The sequence below is a fragment of the Misgurnus anguillicaudatus genome, chromosome 14 (assembly GCF_027580225.2).
Source record: "Misgurnus anguillicaudatus chromosome 14, ASM2758022v2, whole genome shotgun sequence".
NCBI classification, from domain to species: domain Eukaryota; kingdom Metazoa; phylum Chordata; class Actinopteri; order Cypriniformes; family Cobitidae; genus Misgurnus; species Misgurnus anguillicaudatus.
In genome coordinates this window covers 30,119,915-30,143,263 of record NC_073350.2, presented here as the reverse complement: position 1 = coordinate 30,143,263, position 23,349 = coordinate 30,119,915, and the positions used below count along the sequence as shown (strand labels likewise).

Sequence of the window (23,349 nt, the reverse complement as noted above, 5' to 3'; positions counted from 1 at the left end):
CGACGCGACGTCGCCTCCCACCATTGTAATAAAGCCAAAAATGTCCGACCACGGTGGCCGCCATGTTACGTAAAAAACGTCAGTTTGGAGCCGAGGCATGCGCAGAAGGAATCGTCCGTGAAGCCAGAGGCAGAGCCGTGGTATCAAACTTCCGCCCAAACGCTCGCGCGGCCAATTCAACCACTCCAATCATAACGACACGCCCCGTTTCTATAGCATCAAATTACAAGCTAAAATGAAACTTATCACAAAAATTAACACTTGAACATATATCAGCGTGATAGCCAGTGGCGGCTGGTCACTATTGGGGCGCCGCCCCCTTAAAGCTGGCCAGAGAGGAAAGCTACTTTAACATGTTACCAAAAAGTTAAATATATAGTGCAAATTAATACAAAATAAATTCATTTAGTTGTACTATTTCACTGTTAGTCATGTTATAATTTATTTATAACAATTAAAAATCAATACTGAGTTCGTTGTGTGTGTGTCATGTTTGTGTGTCTGGGGCGCACCCCTAATGAGTGTCTATGTAGGTCAGGAAAAAGGGTAAAAACATGTGACCTGAGGCTGAGCTCTAAGTGACTGGTTTCGGATCCGCCCTGGGGCGCAGGACTGTGCGCCCTAAACACCCGCACTTATGTTGAAAGCGAATCAATATTGCTTTTAATGTTTTTTACCTCCTGTGATTGGATGGTTCGAAGAGTCTCATAACCGCGTTGGAGATTGCTGTGTTAACGGATAGCTACAGTACAGATCAGTGAAAGCAAGTGAAATATCTTGAGATGAAGGAAAATATGCTTTTATCCTTACAAAATCACCCTTTACAAGGTATTTAATTGATGAATAAATAAAGGATTAAGAAGCTTGGACCAGATCGACCAACTGAGTCAAATGATGGCAGTCTGTGTTCTCCACCACTTCTCATGGCAAACGGAGTTGGCTAGCTGGATATCATGTAAGTCTTCTTGAGTTTTATTTTTTCCCTGTTTGCTGTTTTAAAGTCTGAATGCGTGATAGACGTGCACGTGAACTTTTGTGGCACGTTTGAGCTTGTGTTGCGTGGACATAATGAGAGCGAGTGCTGCTCATATAATCCGGTATATTACGTGGCTTGGTCAACTTTGTTGTTAGTTTTGTTGTTGTACAGTTTAAAAAGCACCCACGAGAAAACCACTGTTTTTAAGGAAACTTCACGAACCGTGCATATTGAGCTGATGGACTGTATAGACTTAGACTTAGACTTCTTTAATGTCCATTAAACTTACATAAAATGGAAAATTGTCTTTGACAGTGGCATAAAAACATACAAGCAACACACACATATCACAGACAACATCATGCACAATAAATAAATTAATAAATGTAATATATTGATAAAAACTATAAAAGTCAGTCCAGTTACTCTATAAAGGAAGTAAAATATATAACTAATAAATAAGTAAAATACATAAGATGCCTAACTACAAACATTTATCTGACCATGGGCAGTTCTTTGTTAAGAATGGTCACAGCTAATGGAATGAATGATTGCTTGTAGCCATTCTTTCTTGCCATTGGGACTACAAGTCTCCGTCCTGATGGCAACAGCTGAAAAGCACAGTGGAGGGGATGAGTGGGATCTTGATAAACCTGTAATGCCTTTTTAAATAAGATCTCTGAGTACAAATGTGAGAGTTGATGTTGTTTGTGTCCAATGATCTTTCCTGCCTGATTGACAATTTGTTCCAGTGTGTTCTTTTGTTTGACCGAGAGGTGCCCATACCATGACACGATGTTGAACGTCAGCACACTTTCGGTCAGGGATTTGTAGACAATGGTCATTGTGTGTTGACTGGTGTTGAAACTCCTAAGTTTCCTCAGAAGAGCCAGACGCTGTCTTCCTTTTTTGTGTACGTAGTCCACATGGTTTTGAAATTGTAGTTGGTGATCTATAATAGTTCCCAGGTATTTGAATTGAGTGACCAGCTCCACTTCCTGACCCTTTATCCTGATTGGCTTGAAGGTAGGCACAAGGTCCTTGTTACCTCCTCCCCTACTGCTTCTCAGCCACATCTCCTTGGTCTTGGAAATGTTAAGATCCAGGAAGCTGCTGTCAAACCATGAAGTCAATGTGTTGATGTCCTGCAGGTAGGGAGAACTGTTTGAGTCCCGAAGACAGGCAATTAAAGCCATGTCATCAGCATACTTAATAAGTGAGAGGTCACTATTGTTGCACTGTATTTCGTTTGTGTATATGGAGAAAAGCAAGGGAGACAATACACATCCTTGAGGAACACCTGTATTCAGGACAAGAGAGTCAGAGAGGCATTTCTTAATACAGACACGCTGAGGTCGGTCTCTCAAAAATTCCCTGATGAGGAGGACCAGGCCATCACTGACTTTCAGGTCACGGAGGCGCCTTAGAAGGAGGTGTGGCTGAACAGTGTTGAAAGCTGAGGAAAAATCCATGAAAAGAATACGAGCATGAGTGTTGGGTTTATCCAGATGACTATAGATGCTGTTCAAGAGGGTGAGTGTGGCGTCCTCCACCCCTCTGTTGGTTTGATAAGCAAATTGCCTGGGGTCCAGTGATCCTGCTACCTGATGGGTCAGTTCATTGCGTATGAGGCGCTCCATACATTTACTAAGAATGGGTGTAAGAGCAATGGATCTGAAATCATTATTTGTTTTGGGGTTAGGGGTTTTTGGTACAGGTATGATGGTCGCTGTCTTCCAGGCCTGGGGGTAAGAGTTAGAGTTCAGGAACAGCTGGAACACTTTAGGGATAGTTGGTCCCAGTTGGGCTGCACATTCCTTTAATACCCACCCTTTAAGCCCGTCTGGACCAGGGGTTTTGTGAGGGCTAACCCTTTGCAGTACGGAGATCACTTTCTCCTCCTGAATAATCATTGGGTCAGAGGTCAGTCCAGAGCAGACAGCATCACACTCACTTTGGAAATCATATTTGTCAAATCTGGAATAAAATATGTTCATACTATTTGCAAGTTGGAGAGGATCATCACAATGAGAAGTCTGCCTCTGCTCCCTACCCATCATTTTGTTCAGCCCTCTCCATGCATCTCTAGCATTACCTGTCTTCAATTTTTCCTCAACTCTGTCCTTATTGTCCAATTGGGCTTTTTTGCAAATCACCCTGTATGAAGGCTCTTCTCTTTAAATTTAGATGATGTTTAAGTTCTTTACTGACCCACGGTTTATTATTTGGATAGATTTTAATTTCTTTAGTTCCAATTACTGAATCCACACAGAAATTAATGTAGCTGGTTATGGTGTCATTTAAAAATTCATAATCGTTCTGACAATCCTGGTCTCTTAAAAACAGATCCCATTCCGTTGCCTCAAAACAGCCCCTCAGCATGTCCATCGAGCTGTCTGTCCGGACCTGACAGTGAAATACAGTAGGTTTAGCCCTTTTCAGTGATTGGCGGTACTTTGGAAGGAGATGAATGACATTGTGATCTGATAGCCCCAGAGGTGGGCGGGACCGGGAAGCGTAAGCACCTTCCACATTCCCATAACATAAATCTAGAGTTCTGTTCAATCTTGTCGTACATGTAACATATTGTTCCAGATTTGGCAGGTGTACAGAGACATCACATCTGTTAAAATCTCCCAAAAGGAAGACAGGGTCATCAGCTGAGTGACGGAGCGCCTTGTTATAGCTAGCAGCTATGCTATCTGCCGCGAGTTTAAAGTCTGGACCCGGCACGTATACCAAGATCACGGTGATCTGGCCAAATTCACGGGGCAAATAATGTGGCCTCAATGAAACAGTCATTAGTTCACAATGAGTGGTACATTTAGTGTCACGTACCGTGATATTAGTTGCCCAGCTGGAGTTTATAAACATGCACAGTCCACCTCCAATATGCTTTGCTGTCTGTGTCACGTCCCGGTCGTAGCGAACTAGAGAATATCCATCCAAATTGATATTATTAACATCCTCGTTCAACCATGTCTCGGTAAAACAGATCAAGTTGGCCCTGCTGAAGTCCCTGTCAGTCTTAATAAGTGCAGAAAGTTCATGCATTTTGTTCTGAAGTGAACGCACATTCGAAAGAGTTACTGTCAGGAGGGGAAAGCGGCTTCCCCGCCGTTTGATCCTGTTCCGAATCCCACCTCTTGATCCTCTTTTCTTCTTCTTTTTCTTATTATTAATCCATCCGTGGTTGATTATTCCAGGAGGGCTTGAAAGAAGGTTCGGAGGTCCTTTGAAGGAATAGCGGAGATTCAGTATGTCCTCCCGGGTGTAAAAACAAACATTGGGCACCAGTGTTTCTCCTCCGAGTGCGTTTACAATGTCCCAGATTATTATTAGAGCCCAGATAAGTATTACAATCTTAGTCAGCATACTGACGGTCGCACTTTACAAACTTTACAAACTTAATACAAAGCACACAAACAAACAAGCCACTGCCGAGGGTCAGCACTCGTGCATGCGCCCCCCGTATGTAACGTTAACAGTTAGTCTGTTGTGAGGGAAAAATTTACTTGGTCTGTTGTGAGGGAAAATGTGCTTGTGCTATTGCTATAAAAGCAAAAAGAAACATACGAGCCTGTGATTAGGCAACTTTAGTGTCTCTTTTTGTGTGTATTCAGTCGCGTTAAACGAAAAGTCTTTGACGGAGAAAATTTAAGCAGGATAAAGGAAAATATGAGCGCCATTTTGGCAGATGCCCATACAACTCAACTTGAGAATGTAATTCCTAAGTATGTCCAGTTGGTGGCAGTGTGTTGCTCAAATGACGTCCTGGTTTCTAGATATTCTCACGATATTTTGATGTCATACACTGATTGGTCTGCGCATGGCTGCTGAAGTTAAACACTACAGGTCAGGAGCACTGCAACAAGACGCCTGTCTAAGGTAAAGATACAATCTAATGACAAGAGTCTGCATTAATCTGCCTTCATGCGTTAATTACATAAGATGGTTTCAGATGAGTTTAGTTCAATTCAGATTTTTACATGTTTATTGATATTTTAATCGCAGTAGTATTTTGATATTTGATTTGTTCATATTTGCCTGTTCAGCATAAAGCTCCGTGTTTTATTGCCTCCGCTGTCACTGTGAGAAAAAAAACATTAATTATTCTGCTTCGTGTGATGGTAAAGTGATGCACGGTCTCCGTTTATCTGTTCTGTAAACAAATGAATAAACACATTTGACTTGTATGCTTGTCTTGTAAGTTTATGATTAGAAATGAACATGTGAACGAAAATGAAAATAATTAAACCATGAAATGACGGATAATAAATGACTGTGAAGGACTCTTTACAACGCTGTTTTTTTTAAAAATGAATCTCTCTCTCTCTCTGTGTGTGTGTGTGTGTGTGTGTGTGTGTGTGTGTGTGTGTGTGTGTGTGTGTGTGTTTGTGTGTGTGTGTTTGTGTGTGAATGATTACCTTGATATTAGTTAATTACAGATTCGTAGTACATTTGTTTCGTGCGTTTGATTTCAACTGTAACATTTTCAGCATTAAATGCTAATGATACTCATCACCTGATAAATAGCTATTAAGAGTGCTGCATTACTACAGTAAAAGTTTGATTTTTAGTGTGTTTGCGCCCCCCCAAATTTTTTTAGCACCAGCCGCCACTGGTGATAACAACTACTTGAAAGGACCAAAACCATCTTTCGAAAACTTTTATTGGAAGTGTAAATATTTTTTTTATTTAGAGCAAAGTCCTATTCATTTGAATGGAGAGGGCGGGGTTATGACTTGTACTGCAGCCAGCCACCAGGGGGCGATCAAAGAGCCAGAGGCTTCACTTTTCAAGGCTTATGAGGCACACCCGTTTGGGATCGATTGCTGAAGTTGGTTGGACTAGCAGTACCAAAGCGGACGCCTCGCAATATTCCACGGCTCTGCATCTTTTTGTTTTGAGTTTAGTGTGTGCGTTGCCTTTCCCTGTGCGCATCATCAACTGAGCATCTAAGTGAATTTCCCTAAAAGAGTGTTACGAGAGAGCTTTGTGCCTTGTTAAAGGCAGCCACTCTCTCGTATATCCGGAGATCAGCATCCTTTTCAGGATGGCTTTTCGTCCATGCGATCTTGGGTGCGGAAAGTATATGGGTCCGAAGGACGGTCACGAGCGTTGTCTCTCGTGCTTGGGCATCGAGCACGCGGAGGCAGCGTTTGCTGGGGGTAAGTGTTCTCACTGCGAGAACATGTCCCTTGTGGATTTGCGGAGACGGTTGTCTTTCCTCCGGGAAAAAACGCAACCCGCGTCCTACGAGTGCTGAACGCCGCCACGGAGTGGCCGTGAAGCTCTCAAAGGATGATCTTCGCATCACTGTGCTGAACCGGTCGGGGGATTCGTCCTCCAGCTCTCAGCCTCCTCATCCACAGCCGGTTGATGTGCCGATGGAGACTTCAGCGTCGTGTTCTACATGTCTGTAGAATCTGTTGTGCCTCCCTCCGGATCCACAGAAACCGCAGCATCTGAGGGTGGGCCCCCTCCCTCTGAGGACCCCGACGTCCTTCATCCATCCGGTCGGGTCGTGAAGCCGGAGTTAGATCCAGAGACGGTGGCCGTGCTCGCTCAAGCGGCGGAGACCGTAGGGTTAGAGTGGGTTCACCCCTCTCAGCCCGAACCGTCCCGCCTGGATGATTGGTTCTTTGGAGCTGCCCAGGATACTTTGACTCGCCTGAAAAGTCCGCTCCCCTTCTCCCTCTCATAATGGGAGAGGGAGGGTGTTACTGCGCCGAGTCGAAGTACTCCCAAAAGTGCTATTACGCCATAAAATTTAGCTCATCTTTTAAATCCGCTTAGAAAAGCGCTACGTTTTATTTTGTACCACCAAACTTGCTCGTATAACTACTCGTCTTAAATAGGAAAAACGTTGATGTGTTTGGTCACTTCTAACTTTATCTCTAAATGGTACCATTGAATGAATGGGGCTAAGCTAAATGCTATCGAAGCGTCGCAGCGCGCTCCAGCGCTTACGTGCACGCACACAAATGATAGAGGGATGTATCAACAATTCTTAGTTAAGGTAATAACATATTTTAATATTGAAAATGAGTAGACTATTCCTTTAAGATTACTCACAAGTTGTCATGAATGTTGTTGTAGTAGTTGCATTTGTAGATGATGTTGAAACTGCAGAGAGAATGTAGTATTACATAAATACAATAGTAACAATATATCAGGTGATAATCATTTATAAATCAATAACTTACTCTGAACTGTTACTGTTACTGGATCTGATCGTCCAGATTGTACTCGAACTTCTGATATATACACAGTGTAGAAGCAGGTTATTTTAACAGGTGACCCCTGACCTCCTGACCATTCAATGATGTCAGATCCAGTGAGTGATAGTTGACATGATCTGCTCGGTTTCCTGTTATTTTTACGCTTGTTTATTGTGAAGTAACACTCGTCCATCTTCTGATTCTCACTGTTACAGTCCAGCTGTACTGTGTCTCTGTCCATGATAACTGAAGAAGACACTGACAACTTGGCCTGAGACAAACCTAAATAAATTATTAAAGAAAAAAAATTCTCTGATTTCCCTTAGATTGGAGACTGGGGTTGGTTGTTGCAAGTGTTACTCTAGTGAAAAGATTACTAAAGAATAACTTACTCTGAACTGTTACTGGATCTGAACGTAGAGATGACATGAGACCTTGTGATTTATATACAGTGTAGTAGCAGGTTATGATGACAGATGACCTCTGACCTCCTGACCATTTAAGGATGTCAGTGCCAGTGAGTGATAGTTGACATGATCTGCTCTGTTTACTTTCTCTTCCATCTATAATGAAGTAACACTCGTCCATCTTCTGATTCTCACTGTTACTACACTTCAGCTGTACTGTGTCTCTGTCCATGATAACTGAAGAAGACACTGACAACTTTGCCTGAGGAAAACCTAAATTAACCATTAAAGAAAAATATTTTCTGATTTAGTGGAGACTGGGGCTGGTTATCAAAAGTTTTACTCTAGTCAAAATTTCTCAGTTATGATTTCGAAACAATAACTTACTCTGAACTGTTACTGTTTCTGGATCTGAAGGTGGAGATAACATGAGACCTTGTGATTTATACACAGCGTAGTAGCAGGTTATGATGACAGATGACCTCTGACCTCCTGACCAAATAATGATTTCAGATTTAGTTAGTGATAGTTGACATGATCTACTCGGTTTACTGTTCTCTCCTCTCTCATCTATTATGAAGTAACACACGTCCATCTTCAGATTCTCACTGTTAGTACAGTTCAGCTGTACTGTGTCTCTGTCCATGATAACTGAAGAAGACACTGACAACTTTGCTTGAGGAAAATCTAAATAAATCATTAAAGAAAAATAATTTTTTAATTTACCTTAAACTGGAGACTGGGGTTGTTTGTCACAAGTTTTACTCTAATGAAAATTTCTTAGTTATGATTTCTAAACAAAAACTTACTGTGAACTGTAACTGTTACTGGATCTGAACGTGGAGATGACATGAGAACTTGTGATTTATACACAGTGTAGTAGCAGGTTATGATGACAGATGACCTCTGACCTCCTGACCAGCTAATGATGTCAGATCCAGTGAGTGATAGTTGACATGATCTGCTCTGTTTATCTCCTCTTCCATCTATTATGAAGTAACACTCGTACATCATCTGATTCTCACTGTTACTACAGTTCAGCTGTACTGTGTCTCTGTCCATGATATCTGAAGAAGACACTGACAACTTTGCCTGAGGAAAACCTAAATATACAGAATTAAGTTATTAATTATTCACACATTATAAATGTTAGACATTTTTTGCTGAAACATGACAATAAGACCGTAAACTGTTGTTGAAATGCAGAGTTAGATAGTTAAACAGTTTTTCACAATTTCTGTGTTCATGATTATTTGGACAGGGTTGGTGAGCTTCCATTCAGGTTGTAGCTATATTTGAAAGTAAGGAGACAGCAGCTTTCTCACCACTGGGTGTGGTTTCAGCTCTGACAGAGGACACGCCCCCACCGCTTGAGAGCAAAGAAACCCAATTCATTAGTTTTGGATTATCACAAAAAATAAGCTCTGTGTTTAACAAACTTGTATGACACTTACATGTTTTGTCCAACATGTTTTGTAATCTTCACAGATAAACACAATTTTTATAAAGTTAAGCGCATTTACACTTAAAAATTCATAAAACTTGTATGTATCTGTGAAGATTAACTTTTTGGACAAACATGTAAGTGTTATAAACTTTTGTTTAGTGTAAAAACTAATTTTTACACTAATCCAAAGGTCTATGGGAAAAAAGAATATGCTTTTCCAGTGTTCTGCTAACATCCGGTTGGCTAACAAAAACACTTCATCCCTGCAGCACTTTATGTACCTTAAAGGTGAAAGGTGGCCCTGTGACTGCTTTATACCATTTGCAAACTGCGTATATGTCAGACATACTGTCAGTTTGACTTAACAACAACTAACTAAAAAATAACTTCACATACTGTAGCAACATGTCCAACATGATTTCATATCTTCACAATATCTTTATCTCTCTTATATTGAATAACTAATTCTCATGTCATAGTAATACTCTGCAGTAATTTATTCAATATAATTGTTTGCAAAAAGCCCGAAAAGCCATAACTCCACAAATGTACAGCATAGTTAAGATTATCTTTTATGTTTTGTTTGTTTGTTTCTTTGATAGCTTGACTTTTCATGCTGTCACATGCAAGTAGATTTACTCTCATATGGTCTTAAAATTAATTGTCAGTAGATTCATATTTTTTAATGTTTTACTAAAACAAATTTCACGTAGAGTAAGACATGCTAAAATTGTGTATGATGAAATGTTTAGTACAAACATGTAGATAAAGTATTGCATGACATTTAAAGCACTTCCTGTAAATTCCTTAAATTCCTCCCTAAAAACACCTTTTTATTTACTTTGAAACATTCTTCATTTGACTCTAGCTGTAATGCTTTAGTTTACTGTTGGATCTTGTCAGTCTGTTACTACAGATGTTGTAGTTCTTCTTTGACAAATATCTTTTCATGTTCCTTCTATAAAAGCATCTGTTCAATAATGTAAATGACATTAATAAATAAAAATCACTTACTATCTGACTGAACCTCCATAAGAAGATGCAGAAGAGTGATGATGAACAACTCCATTACAGCAAGTGAGAGAAAAGACACAAAACGAGACTCATAAAGTATCTGAATTAGGAAGTAGAAGATCGGCCCACAGGAAACCACAACATGCATTGTGCTGTTAGCTTAATGTATATGAAAATATAGATCAGTCCACAATCAGAGCATTAAACACTGTGGATTACATACAAAGTATCTTCTGTCTTTAATTCTAACAATAATAAATGGTACAGTATAAATCCACTGCATCGCAAATAATAGCGTCATCAAAGTAAGAAAATCATTGCTGTATACAGGGCTGGTCGGTATGACGCTATGTTCCGTTACCGCGGAATAAAATGTCAGATGTAACAGATTTTTCAATTCTGTCAATAGACTGGTTCAGCTGTAACAACACAAACGAGCAGCTTTCGTGGAAAACACGTAACTTCCGGTAAATTCCGCTAAGAATAAATAACAACAAAGTCCTTTTAAAGGGCACATGGCATGAAAATGTCACTTTATGAGGTCTTTTAACATTAATATGAGTTCCCCTAGCCTGTTTATGCTCCCCAATTGGTTCAAATAAATTGATAGGTGTAAACTGAGCACTGTGTATTCTGCTCTGCCTTTGAAAAAAGTCAGCTCAGATGTGCCGTTTAGGAATGTGCCTTGTTATGACGTCAGAAGGAGCGAGGTTACCCCGCCTTTCTCTGCTTTGCCTGCTTGGAGCATTTGAGCCCCGTCCATTAGGATAGAAAGTACACCCACAGTACCATAAGCATCCCATTGTTTTCATCGAGAAAGACATTGAGGGAAGCATAACATTTGCTCTGTGTTTGCTGGATAAAACTTTGAGGAACGAGCTACAGGTCGATGCTGGATTTGCAGAGAGCCTACTTTTTAAAAGCAATGCATTCCATCAATATTGGATCCGAGCAGAATGGCGTAGTAAATGTGAGTTAAACCCGGTATACACTGTGCGATTTTAAGGATTGTTGCTTGCCACACTGTGCGATTTTAAATAGTCTTTTAGGATTGTTGCTTGCCACACTGTGTGACTAAGATCATAGTTAAATCCATGTCACACTGATCTCAGTTTCCATCAATGTCAGATTGTACTAGTTTAAAGACTTTTAAAATTCCGACAAACGCGTCCGCAGTTTACGTCATCGATCGACGACGGGTGGGAAAACACATGCTGAAGCGAAGGCTAGCAAACCGAAACAACATCTTCCGTTCATTTTAATAAAGACTTGTCTCCAGCATAAAAAGAAGAAAAAACTAAGGAGACGAGTACCTGGCATTTGAATTTCCACCGCGATTTCTCTCCAGACTGTTTCATTTTTATGTTATCATGGTACAGTGGTGATGACACGTTGTACAAACACTCTTTATGTTTCCATAAATCCACAAGTTTCTCCTCCTGCTGTACAGTCTACATGGCTCTTTTTAACAATTGTCTGCACTAATTGCGTCATCGGGTTCTGTGCTTCTATTGGTTCTTGATCTGCCGGTTGTCGTAGGGAGATGTCACACAGCAGGATTGTGTCTCAAAATTTCTGACACTGCCAGAATTTTGTTGGAGGATAATTTTGATCGCAATGGTCATTAATCGTCTGTCTGTGGACATGTCAAACTAGCTATCAAAGATGGCAGATTTTAGCCTGGCATTCCAGAAATCTTTTAGGATTTCAAAATTTGTCCCAGACAGCTAAATCGTGGCTGAAATCTCACAGTGTGCACCGGGCGTTAAAGGTTCTCTAAGCGAATCTGTGTGTTGATTTTTGAAATGTGTTTTCAAACAAACTGCAGCGTAGTTAACTCCTCCCCCTCCCTTCCGTGCTTTCATGAACGCGCCCAAACCCAACCCCCAAATCCTACTTGGCGTTTATTGGTTAGAACCACTGATCTATATAAATGACTGGATTGCGCATGACGTCACAACTGTGAAGCCACCGCGCCGCCATGTTGGTATACCCAAACATTCTATTAAATCAATGGACGCGATCAGATTTTAATGATAAAACATCACTTTACTAGTCTTCGTTTTTATATCTGAAGTTACCCTGTACATTATTACAACACAAACGTCCTAAGCATGTACATAGTTATTTGCTGAAAGTTGTACATTTTAGTTTTTAATCAGTTATTATACATTTATCTTCATTACAGTATCAGATCAGCAGACAGACCGCAGCATATTTAGTATTAATGACAAACGTGCTCATTCTGAAATCTAAATAAATAATCATACTTTGTACCGTATGTGCATGCAATAATTTGCTGGTTTTGTAATTAAGTTACCTAAACTTATTTAGAGAAATAACGCTGACCGTGTAGCTGAATTTAAAAAAAACCTTTATTTATACCCGTGTCATTAATGGGGCTTTTCCATTGCATAGTACCCCACGGTTTAGTTTAGTTTGGGTCGGGTCAGCTCACCTCACTTTGGCGTGGTTAGCTTTTCCATTGAGTTTAGTATCACTTCGCAATGGGAGGAATTATAGGCGTGTCGTTATATTTGCGCTGCATACGGCTGTGACATCATACAAGAGAGAGCCTCCTTGTACATTCCCATACATTTATTTATTTATCAGTCCGCCACAAAATTAAAATTGGCCACCACAAATAGATGTTTACTTTGCACATCGCGTTTAAAACTACCTATGTCTCACATGACAGTTTCTGTTCAAACACCCGTGGCGTCAGTCGACGGCTCCGCTGAGCCTCAATGAAGTTGCATTAAAGCATAAATAATACTTATGTGCACGTCGCGAATGTGCCGCCACAAAATTAAAATTGGCCACCACAAATAGAAGTTTACTTTGCACATCGCGTTTATAACTACATCTGTCTCACATAACAGTTTCTGTTCAAACACCCGTGGCGTTTGTCGACGGCGCTCCGCTGAGCCTCAATGAAGTTGCATTAAAGCATAAATAATACTGACGTGCACGTCGCGAATGTGCCGCCACAAACTGCAAGTCTGGAAAAACTTTTATGTGTTCCTGATTCACAACCTGTGGATGTTTTTAATCGCTAAAAGGGTGTTTGGAAACTTAAAACAGAGCACAGATGACAACATGTTTGCTCGAGACAGCGCAAGCTAGCAGCAAGCTAAAGCTAATATTTTACATAATAGGATGACGGCGCCGATGACGATTCTCTCAGACCAATCAGTGAACTACAGTGTTTATGCGTCACGTTTGGTATCAGCTCGGGTCGCTTGGAACCCCAACCGAGGTGGTACGAAAAAAAGTATCGGGTACTACGAAGTGATCCCAATGGAAAAGCTCCCAAAAGTAAGCTGACCCGACCCAAACTAAACCAAACCGTGGGGTACTATGTTTACGTTAATGCGCAATCCAGTCATTTATATAGATCAGTGGTTAGAACACGTTGTTATGGTTTCTGGTGTAGGTTTGGCCAGTTTGTTATTATTGCAGTTTGTGGAGGCTGCTGTCTACAGAGATCGCGTTTTTTTACTGTTTGATCAGCTGACAGGCATCAAGTAGATGAGGAGATGTTTACTGAATGTAACAAAAATGTTTTATGGTCTAAAACGCGTGAATTCACTTAGAGAACCGTTAAACACTTTAGTATAATCAGTGGCTGGCGATGACTTCTCTTCCGAGAGTCCAAATATGTTTTCGGAGTGTCGTGTGTTGTTGCACACTCCTGGAAAGGGTTTATAATAAAATACACACGTGTGTGTGTGTGTGTGTGTGTTGTTCACGCATCAAAGGGTTTATGATAAAATAGACGCTCACGTTAACATAATACTTGCAAGACACTTAACAGTAAACTCTGATTACACATGATATTAAAGCCCTTTTCACAAAGACATTCTGGAAAATACCCGGAAATGCACCCTGGATTTTTCCAGGATCGTTTGATTTTTTTGTTCATTCACACTGCCAATGGTTTGTCGGAATCTGCAAGGTCCTGGAAAGACACGTGACCTGTTTAAAGTTCTGCACTTTCTTCTACGCAGCGTTTGAAGTTTGCATATTATTTATTATTTCTCTCTCCAGAAACCACTCGCGTTTTTGTTTAAGATAAGACTATAAAGGAGCGCGTGACGTGTCGTTCTATGCTGGTGAATGATCTCAGCTTTAGAGTGGATATTTAACGAGCTCCCTTGAGCTGATTGTTTATATGCATTTAAAACCCCCGTTTTGAGGAGCTGAACGATATATCTTGTTGGGATGACACGCAGGCATTTTTGTTTATTATAAGCTCAAATGAGCACGTGATGTGGTATTCTGGTATGCTGCTGAATGAACTTCGCTTCAGCGCAGTAAGTGACCAGCTAACTTACCTGATATCTGCTTCAGTCCAGTTTGCAGACATTTCTCGTCATGAATGTTGATCTGCATGTAAATCCCTCTTTTTAAAGAATTAAACCAACTTCAAGTTTGCCATGACACACGCATCCTCACTACGGCACGCCCAGCATTGTTTATGAGTCTCATTTATCATTTACTGCTTCAGTCTAGTTTGTGACATTTCTCGTTGTGAATGTTGATCTGAATGTAAATTTCTCGTTTTAAAGAGATGAACCATAACTTTTGTCGTGATGACGCGCGCGTCCTCACTACGACACGCCCATTACGGCATTGTTTTGGCTTCTTGTTCACACAGAGGGTTTTCCGTGTATCTTACTAGGTCCTCTTTCCAGCAACAATCCCAGAAGATTTATGGGACGTGTTTGCGTTCACACAGGTGCTTGTCTGGCAATTTTACGGGTATTTTCTGGGACCAAAGGTCTGTGTGAATGGGGTTTAAGTGAGTATTTAAAGCTAGTTTGACTACGAAAAACTGTTATCCTATCATAGCAGTGGGCGTTTACTTCCAAATCGTCAATGCGGCCCACCCATCAAAACAGAGCAATTCTCAAGTCAGCCTCTAAACCAGGGTACAAAATAGCCTATTACTTATTGCTTTTCATGTTTTTGGATGTAATAATATAATAATAATAATATAATAACAAAAAATAAACAGCACGTAGATTACCAAGGAAACCAAAACATTTGTTATTTTTGACAAGTATTTGTTTAAGAGTTCAGTTTCAGCAAGAAGTTAAAACCGTTAAACAAACAGAAACCGGAAGTAAAGTTCCGACCAGACACAAAATCGCGTCACTGCACAGTGAAAGTGACTGCGGTTACGCCCACTTTGTTAAGCCTCAGAATTTGTGTAGAGTGTGAAATCAGGTTTCACCGGACGCATACATCGTAACTTTACTTACGGTTTCTGTTTGTTTAATGATGTGACTAGTTGCTAAACTGAACTTTTGAACAAATACCTCGCCGAAAATTACTAATGTTTTGGTTTCCTAAGTAATCTATGTGTTGTTTATTTTGCTTGTTATATAAATAAACTACTTTAAAAGGACTTTGTTGTTATTTATTCTTAGCTACCGGAGTTTACCGGAAGTTACGTGTGTTCCGCGAAAGCCGCATGTTGTTACTGCTGAAACCGTCTGTAGTGAGTGGCAAATGTCTGCAAATTTTTATATTCCAAAAACAATGTAAACTGAAAAACATGTATACCATGAAGTATACCACTACCGTGAAATAAAATGACTTTTGTTCATACCGCCCACCCCTAGTCTGAATATAGTAAATAAGTTTTGTGTGCTACACTTGTCTCTGATCTGCCCTACATCTGGAAATAATGCATCACACAGATATTAATAATAGTTTTTATTTTATAATAATAAAATAAAAAAAGTTTTGAAATTTTTAATGTTATGCTGCTTTCATAATAGAACAAAACAAATAATGAATGTGATGAGAAGACCAAATGCGTCTCTATTTCTATTTATTTTCTAGGATTTTACAGAGGTTATGAGAGCAAAACACAAACATGGCTGAATCAGAACACAGAGTAAACACATGTAAAACCAATCCTGTCTGAGTAATTTTTAGCTTCAAGAAATTTGATAACTTTCTTTTTGCGTTTATATTTAAGTTTGGAAGTAAATTTCATGTATTATCAGCTCTTATGACTGAATTGGCACTTTGAGAAGACTTTGAGATCTTCAGTGCTCTGAGGTTGCCAGGTTGGTGTGCTGTAGTAGACCACCATTGTGTGAACATCATCAGATCCTGTGAGATACAGAAATAAAGCTTAAATAACTTAAGTAACAGTGGAAATGTTCACATTGTCTGGGTTTGACAGCTGTATTTACTAACAGGTGCGAGTCTTGAATTGTCCTGTTCACACAGCAGCTTCATGCTGAACAGATCATGATCAGATAACTAAAGTCAGCATGACAGTAACTGAACAAAATGTCAAAGATAATAATAAAATAAAAATTATAATTGCCACATTATTTAAGAAATATGTTCACATAGTACAGGGCCACTGTATTTCTGTATTGCATTCTGCTGTGTGAACAGTCATGTTGGTCAGTAATATAAGACTGTTTTTGTTGAAAAGTAGTTCAGTTAAGGTAAATGAAATATGGGTGTCTATTTTGAAGAGGTGTCATGAGATTTTACCTGAATCTTTAGAAAAGTTTTCTGTCATTAAGCAGGGATGGAGACATTTCTCAGTGGCTGTGTGGAGATGACCAATCACAATTTAAGCAGTAAACAAGGGCTACAATACATACATCATAGTGAATGTGGCAATCATTATTATTTCTGTGTCACTTTTATTCTTATTTTTCTACTAATCTAAATAAAACATCTGTATATCTCATCACATATTGACGCTGTGCCACACACTGTAACTACACTCTCCAACAGCAAAAAGCATCTTTCTCCATTGAAGCTCATACAAAATAATAAATGATTCTCTGTGATTATTTCACTGTTGGGTCATTCATGTGAAAGTTAAACTGTTTTCATCTTTGGCCAGAATTACAGGGATCACTGAATATAACCTAAACGTTATTTTGCATTTTTTTTCCATTTAAATGAATGTCTGGTCTCATTTTACAGCAAATGTTTTATCTTTCCAACATCTTTAGGTCTATTCAGTATTGAGGATCTTAAGTCATATACAATCGAACTTTGAATTTTTACTCACAGTTAAATCGGCGTAGACAGATCACTCCAATAGGTACAATTATAAATATGGCTATGACACAAATCACTACGACTGTCAGCATTTCACCTGTAAAACAAAAATCCAATGCTTTAAGTCATGTTTATATTCTAATAAAGATGTGTTTAATATTTGATCTCTGGCTCACCAGGTGTATAGTATGTTGTAGTTGGAGCTTCATGGTCTGTTTTGGTTTCAGCTGGGTGGTATTTTGTGGTTGGAGTTTCAGGGTCTGTTGTGGTTGAAGCTTCAGGGTATGTTGTTTTTGTCGTGGACACTACAGCTACTGCTGTTAAAATAATATAAGAGAGGAACATTTTAGAGAGTAAATAAATTCAGCCCATTCTCACCAAAATGCGTACAAATGACACACAGTGTGATTATCGTGCAATAGATACACCAAATTTCGCTTTTGCGTGCATATGATATACCAGTCCTTTCAGCTCACATTATATGGCGCAATGTGTCATTTTATTTATTGGTTTCTCATTTGTTTTCTGTTTTTTTACCATTGTCACTTGGATTTTGGGTTAGAACAACTTTTTGTAACATAAAATGACATCCTAACCCCGATTCTAACCCAAACTCCAAGCGACAATGATTTAAATATAGACAAAACATGGAAAAACCTATATTTTTAAATTACACCCTAGAGCAAAACCCAAATCTAACCCTAAACCCAAGCAAAAATGGTTTAAAAACAGAAAAAAAGAGAAACCAAAAAATAAAACGGCACGACACAGCATATAAGTGAACAAGAAGGACTGGCATATCATGCACGCAAAAGCGGAATATCTATTGCACGATAATCACACTGCATGTCATTTGTACGCATTTGGTGAGAATGGGTTGCATAAATTCAATCATGGAGAAATAAAGCGGCACAATGAAAAATGACAAATCTGTATTTTTATTGGGGGAGTAAAGTATATTAACCAGTTAATCTATATAGCATCAGTATTTCTATCTGTCAATAACCCTGCATCCCAATCTACATAATATCCATCCTAAATAGTGTAACCTAGGGTAAAACTTTCAAATAAATATGGTTTAAGAAGTGTATTCTGTTTATATGGTGTGAGTCAATGTGATTTACAGAAACAGATACATATTGATGTTGAGCTCTTTATAAGTTTTATTTATATAGATGGTTTTATCAGATGCACGTGCTGCGAAGCGATTACGTCACTTCCGGTTTCTGTTCGTTTAATGGTTTGACTAGTTGACCGAAATCTACGTGTTGTTTATTGTGCTTGTTATATAAATAAACTACTCTAAAAGGACTTTGTTGTTATTTATTCTTAGCGGAGTTTACTGGAAGTGAAGTGTGTTCCACGAAAGCCACTTATTTATGTTGTTACTGCTGAAACCATCTGTAATCTGTAAACTAAATGGTTGAAATCTAGCCTGGCTCCGCCCTCCTACGTTCTTTCGCTTAATTTTCATTTCGCTTCAGAAGAACGTCTGGGACTGCTGTGTAGAGTTTCGTTTTCTCCGGCAAAAATCTGCAGGTCCAAACAGCGAACAGTGGGGAGTGGCTAAGAACGCAGACGTTGAGGTCGTGCGCCAGACTGAGTGACATACGTCACGACCACACGTTAGCGATTGGCTATGGCAGATTCAGAGTGACTCTGGGCAGATCCAATAGTTTTAAACTTCAACAGAGGACCCTCCTTAACGGAAGTAACGCTTTGCAATGAATGGAGCGTTGAAATGAATGTACGAGAGTCTGGTTGCACCAGGCTAGTTGAAATGTACATGTTGCAAAATGTGGTTTTTAACAGCATGTTTGATTATCTGTTTATGCATTGGATAATCAATAGTTAATGCCGCCCTCTGTACAAACAACTAGGACAGCTATTGGAGAGAAATAAACCTTGCAGATCTACAGGGTGGATGCACATTAATTCAGATCGGATTAAGTTGTTTCTTATACTTTATTCTTTGTTTTACTAAATGATAGTTATTCATCATTTGTTAAGCATCTTGTTGAGTGTGTGTAAAGACTAATCATTGTTTTATTCAAATCACAAAGAGGAGACTGACGGAACATTTAACTTTTCTATCGTGATGGGGAACAGATGTGAGAGATGGAGAACTTGTGTCTCTTTCAGACAAAGTGCAACTCGTGAGTATCTTCGAAGTAATAAGTAATGTATCCAGACAGTCATTTTGCAATTATGATGACAACTCAACAACTCAAAGCGCTATTTCTCCGTCAACTTCATGAGATGTCAAACCTTCCTTCATATATTGGTGATCCGTCTCTTGTGTTTAGAAAACCAAAACATTTGTTATTTTTGACAAAGTATTTGTTTCAGAGTTCATTTTAGCCACTAGCCATACCATTAAACAATCAGAAATCGGAAGTAAAGTTCAGACCAAACGCTTAACCACGACAATGCACGTGTGTCCGATGAAACTCATTTGGTATCTTGTTTAATGTTAGTGTTGTGTCTAAATAGTTACATGTGAAGAGTTTACGTTTCTTGCAGAAATGCTGTGATAGGTTAATGTAAAACACATAGAAAAGGAGTTCCCATAATTAGTCCAGAGGCACATACAAAAGAACCCGTATGTTCACTTTCCTGCTTCTGAAAGATATATAATTAAATATTTCAATTCAAAATAATATAATTCAAAATTACAATAGTACTTGAAGTTAGAATGAGTATGCCCCATATTATAGTTTGTTAAAATGAGTATCCATAAAGTTCCCGGATTGTCTACTGTTTTAGGCAAAAATTCGAAGTGTAGATCCATGGACACTCAAATGGCTTATGTTACTCACAACTCACTGCAAGAAGGCGAATTGAGTTATGCTACCAAGGGCAACTAAACAACAGAGGGGCAAAGGACAACAAAGTATCACGAAGATGATTCAAGAAATCATAAGGAGGATTCTGATTTCAAATTGCCTTTGCAGTACTCTGATGCTATCCTGTTGGTTCTTGCAGCACCATGTGAAGTGGAACAAAGCTTTTGTGAGTAACAGTCTGGCTGTGGGCACGGACTGCTATTCAGGCATCATTCACTTTTGTTTCTCATTGGCTATTGTAAAAGTACAGATGTTATCATACCGATTTAAAAAATCCTAACTTTCAAATGTTTGATATAATCAGAGCGGCCCCAATTTACTTGCAAGCATATCGAGAGGTATAAGATTTGATCTGTAAACGTCAACATTACATGATCATCTGAGCCGAACATCGGAACCGGTGGAGGTCCTGCATCCAATTTTCTCTTCGATTCTCAGAAGAAGAAAATCAAGGTTAATTCAAGCAGAAAATTTTGTAGTGTGCGCCCGGTTTAAGATGACCTTTAAGAGAACTGTCTCTGAGATCATTGAAGGTGAATAAAGAAAATTTGCTTTTTTGTCTTTGGGTACAAGTTTGATGTAACGTTAAGATTACTCACAAGTTGTCATAGTAGTTGCAGTGGTAGATGATGTTGAAACTGCAGAGAGAATGTAGTATTACATAAACACAATAGTATCAATATATCAGGTGATAATCATTTATAAATCAATAACTTACTCTGAACTGTTACTGTTACTGGATCTGATCGTCCAGATTGTACTCGAACTTCTGATATATACACAGTGTAGAAGCAGGTTATCTTAACAGGTGACCTCTGACCTCCTGACCATTCAATGATGTCAGATCCAGTGAGTGATAGTTGACATGATCTGCTCTGTTTATTTTCCCTTCTATCTATTGTAAAGTAACACTCGTTCATCTTCTGATTCTCACTGTTACTACACTCCAGCTGTACTGTGTCTCTGTACATGATAACTGAAGAAGACACTGACAACTTTGCCTGAGGAAAACCTAAATAAACCATTAAAGAAAAATTATGATTTAGTGGAACTGGGGTTGGTTATCAAAAGTTTTACTCTAGTCAAAATTTCTCAGTTATGATTTCAAAACAATAACTTACCATGAACTGTTACTGTTACTGGATCTGAACTTGGAGATGGCAGGAGAACTTGTGAAATATACACAATGTAGTAGCAGGTTATGTTGACAGATGACCTCTGACCTCCTGACCAAATATTGATGTCAGATCCAGTGAGTGAAAGTTGACATGATCTGCTCTGTTTCTTGTTCTCTCCTCTTCCATCTATTATGAAGTAACACTTGTCCATCATCTGATTCTCACTGTTACTACAGTCCAGCTGTACTGTGTCTCTGTCCATGATAACTGAAGAAGACACTGACAACTTTGCTTGAGGAAAACCTAAATAAACCATTAAAGAAAAATAATTTTCTGATTTACCTTAAATTGGAGACTGGGGTTGTTTGTCACAAGTTTTACTCTAATGAAAATTTCTCAGTTATGATTTCAAAACAATAACTTACCCTGAACTGTTACTGTTACTGGATCTGAACGTGGAGATGACGTGAGAACTTGTGATTTATATACAGTGTAGAAGCAGGTTATGATGACAGATGACCTCTGACCTCCTGACCAAATAATGATGTCAGATCCAGTGAGTGATAGTTGACATGATCTGCTCTGTTTATTTCCTCTTCCATCTATTATGAAGTAACACACGTCCATCTTCTGATTCTCACTGTTACTACAATCCAGCTGTACTGTGTCTCTGTCCATGATAACTGAAGAAGACACTGACAACTTTGCCTGAGGAAAACCTAAATATACAGAATTAAGTTGTTCATTATTCACACATTATAAATGTTAGAAATGTTTTGCTGAAACATGCCAATAAGTCTGTGAACTACGTAGTACTGAATCGCAGAGTTAGTTCCTTAAACAGTTTTTCACCATGGACACTCAAACGGTTGAAATTATACCCACAACTCACTGCGAGAGGGCAGGTTTATTTACACTACGAAGGGCAACTGAACAACTGAGTGGCGAAGGACATTAAAGTACCGCGAGGATGATTCATGAAATCATATGGAGGAGTCTGATTTCAAATTGCTTTTGTGGTTCTCTGATGTCATCCACCTGTCGGTTCTTACAGCGCAACGTGAAGTGGAACAGCTTTTGTGAGTAAGAGTCTGGCTGTGGGCACGGACCGCTATTCATTCACCTTAGTTTCTCATTGGTTATTGTGAAAGTACAGATGTTATCATCCCGATTTAAAAAATCCTAAATATCAAATGTTTGATATAATCAGAGTGACCCCATTTTACTTGAAAGCATATTGGGAGGGTAATATTTGATCAGTAAACGTCAACATTACATGATCATCTAAGCCGAACATCGGAACCGGTGGAGGTCCTGCACCCTATTTTCTCTCAGATTCTTGGGAGGGGCAAATCGGGGTAAATTCAGGCCGATAATTCTGTATTGTGCGCTTGGCTTAAGATGACTTTTAAGAGAACTGTCTCTGAGATCATTGCTTTGAAAAATTGCTTTTTGTTGTCTTTGAATACAGTACAAGTTTGATTTAGTGTTAAGAGATTACTCACAAGTTGTCATGACTGTTGTTGTAGTAGTTGCAGTGGTAGATGATGTTAAAACTGCAGAGAGAATGTAGTATTAATAAATGAAATAGTATTAATATAGCTGGTGATAATATTTATAAATCAATAACTTACTATGAACTGTTACTGGATCTGATCGTCCAGACTGTACTCCAACTTCTGATATATACACAGTGTACAAGCAGGTTATTTTAACAGGTGACCCCTGACCTCCTGACCATTCAATGATGTCAGATCCAGTGAGTGATAGTTGACATGATCTGCTCGGTTTCCTGGTATTGTTACTCTTATTTACTTTGAAGTAACACTCGTCCATCTTCTGATTCTCACTGTTACTACAATCCAGCTGTACTGTGTCTCTGTCCATGATAACTGAAGAAGACACTGACAACTTTGCCTGAGGAAAACCTAAATAAATCATTAAAGAAAAATTATTTTCTGATTTAGTGGAGACTGGGGTTGGTTATCCAAAGTTTTACTCTAGTCAAAATTTCTCAGATTTCGAAAACAATAACTTACTGTGAACTGTTACTGTTACTGGATCTGAACGTGGAGATGACATGAGAACTTGTGATTTATACACAGTGTAGTAGCAGGTTATGATGACAGGTGATCTCTGACCTCCTGACCAAATAATGATGTCAGATCTAGTAAGTGATAGTTGACATGATCTACTCGGTTTACTGTTCTCTCCTCTCTCATCTATTATGAAGTAACACACGTACATCTTCTGATTCTCACTGTTACTAC

The 23,349-nt window shown here is 39.1% G+C and overlaps 1 long non-coding RNA gene across 1 annotated transcript in view; it reads right to left on the bottom strand.

The window, feature by feature from the left end:
- The window catches only part of LOC129427918 (uncharacterized), a 111,244-nt gene extending 88,609 nt beyond the window's left edge, over nt 1–22,635 (bottom strand). The window contains exon 1 of the long non-coding RNA XR_008638780.2: nt 22,585–22,635. This is a non-coding gene — a long non-coding RNA (uncharacterized lncRNA). The remainder of the gene's footprint in view (nt 1–22,584) is intronic.
- Between the last annotated feature and the right edge of the window lie 714 nt (nt 22,636–23,349).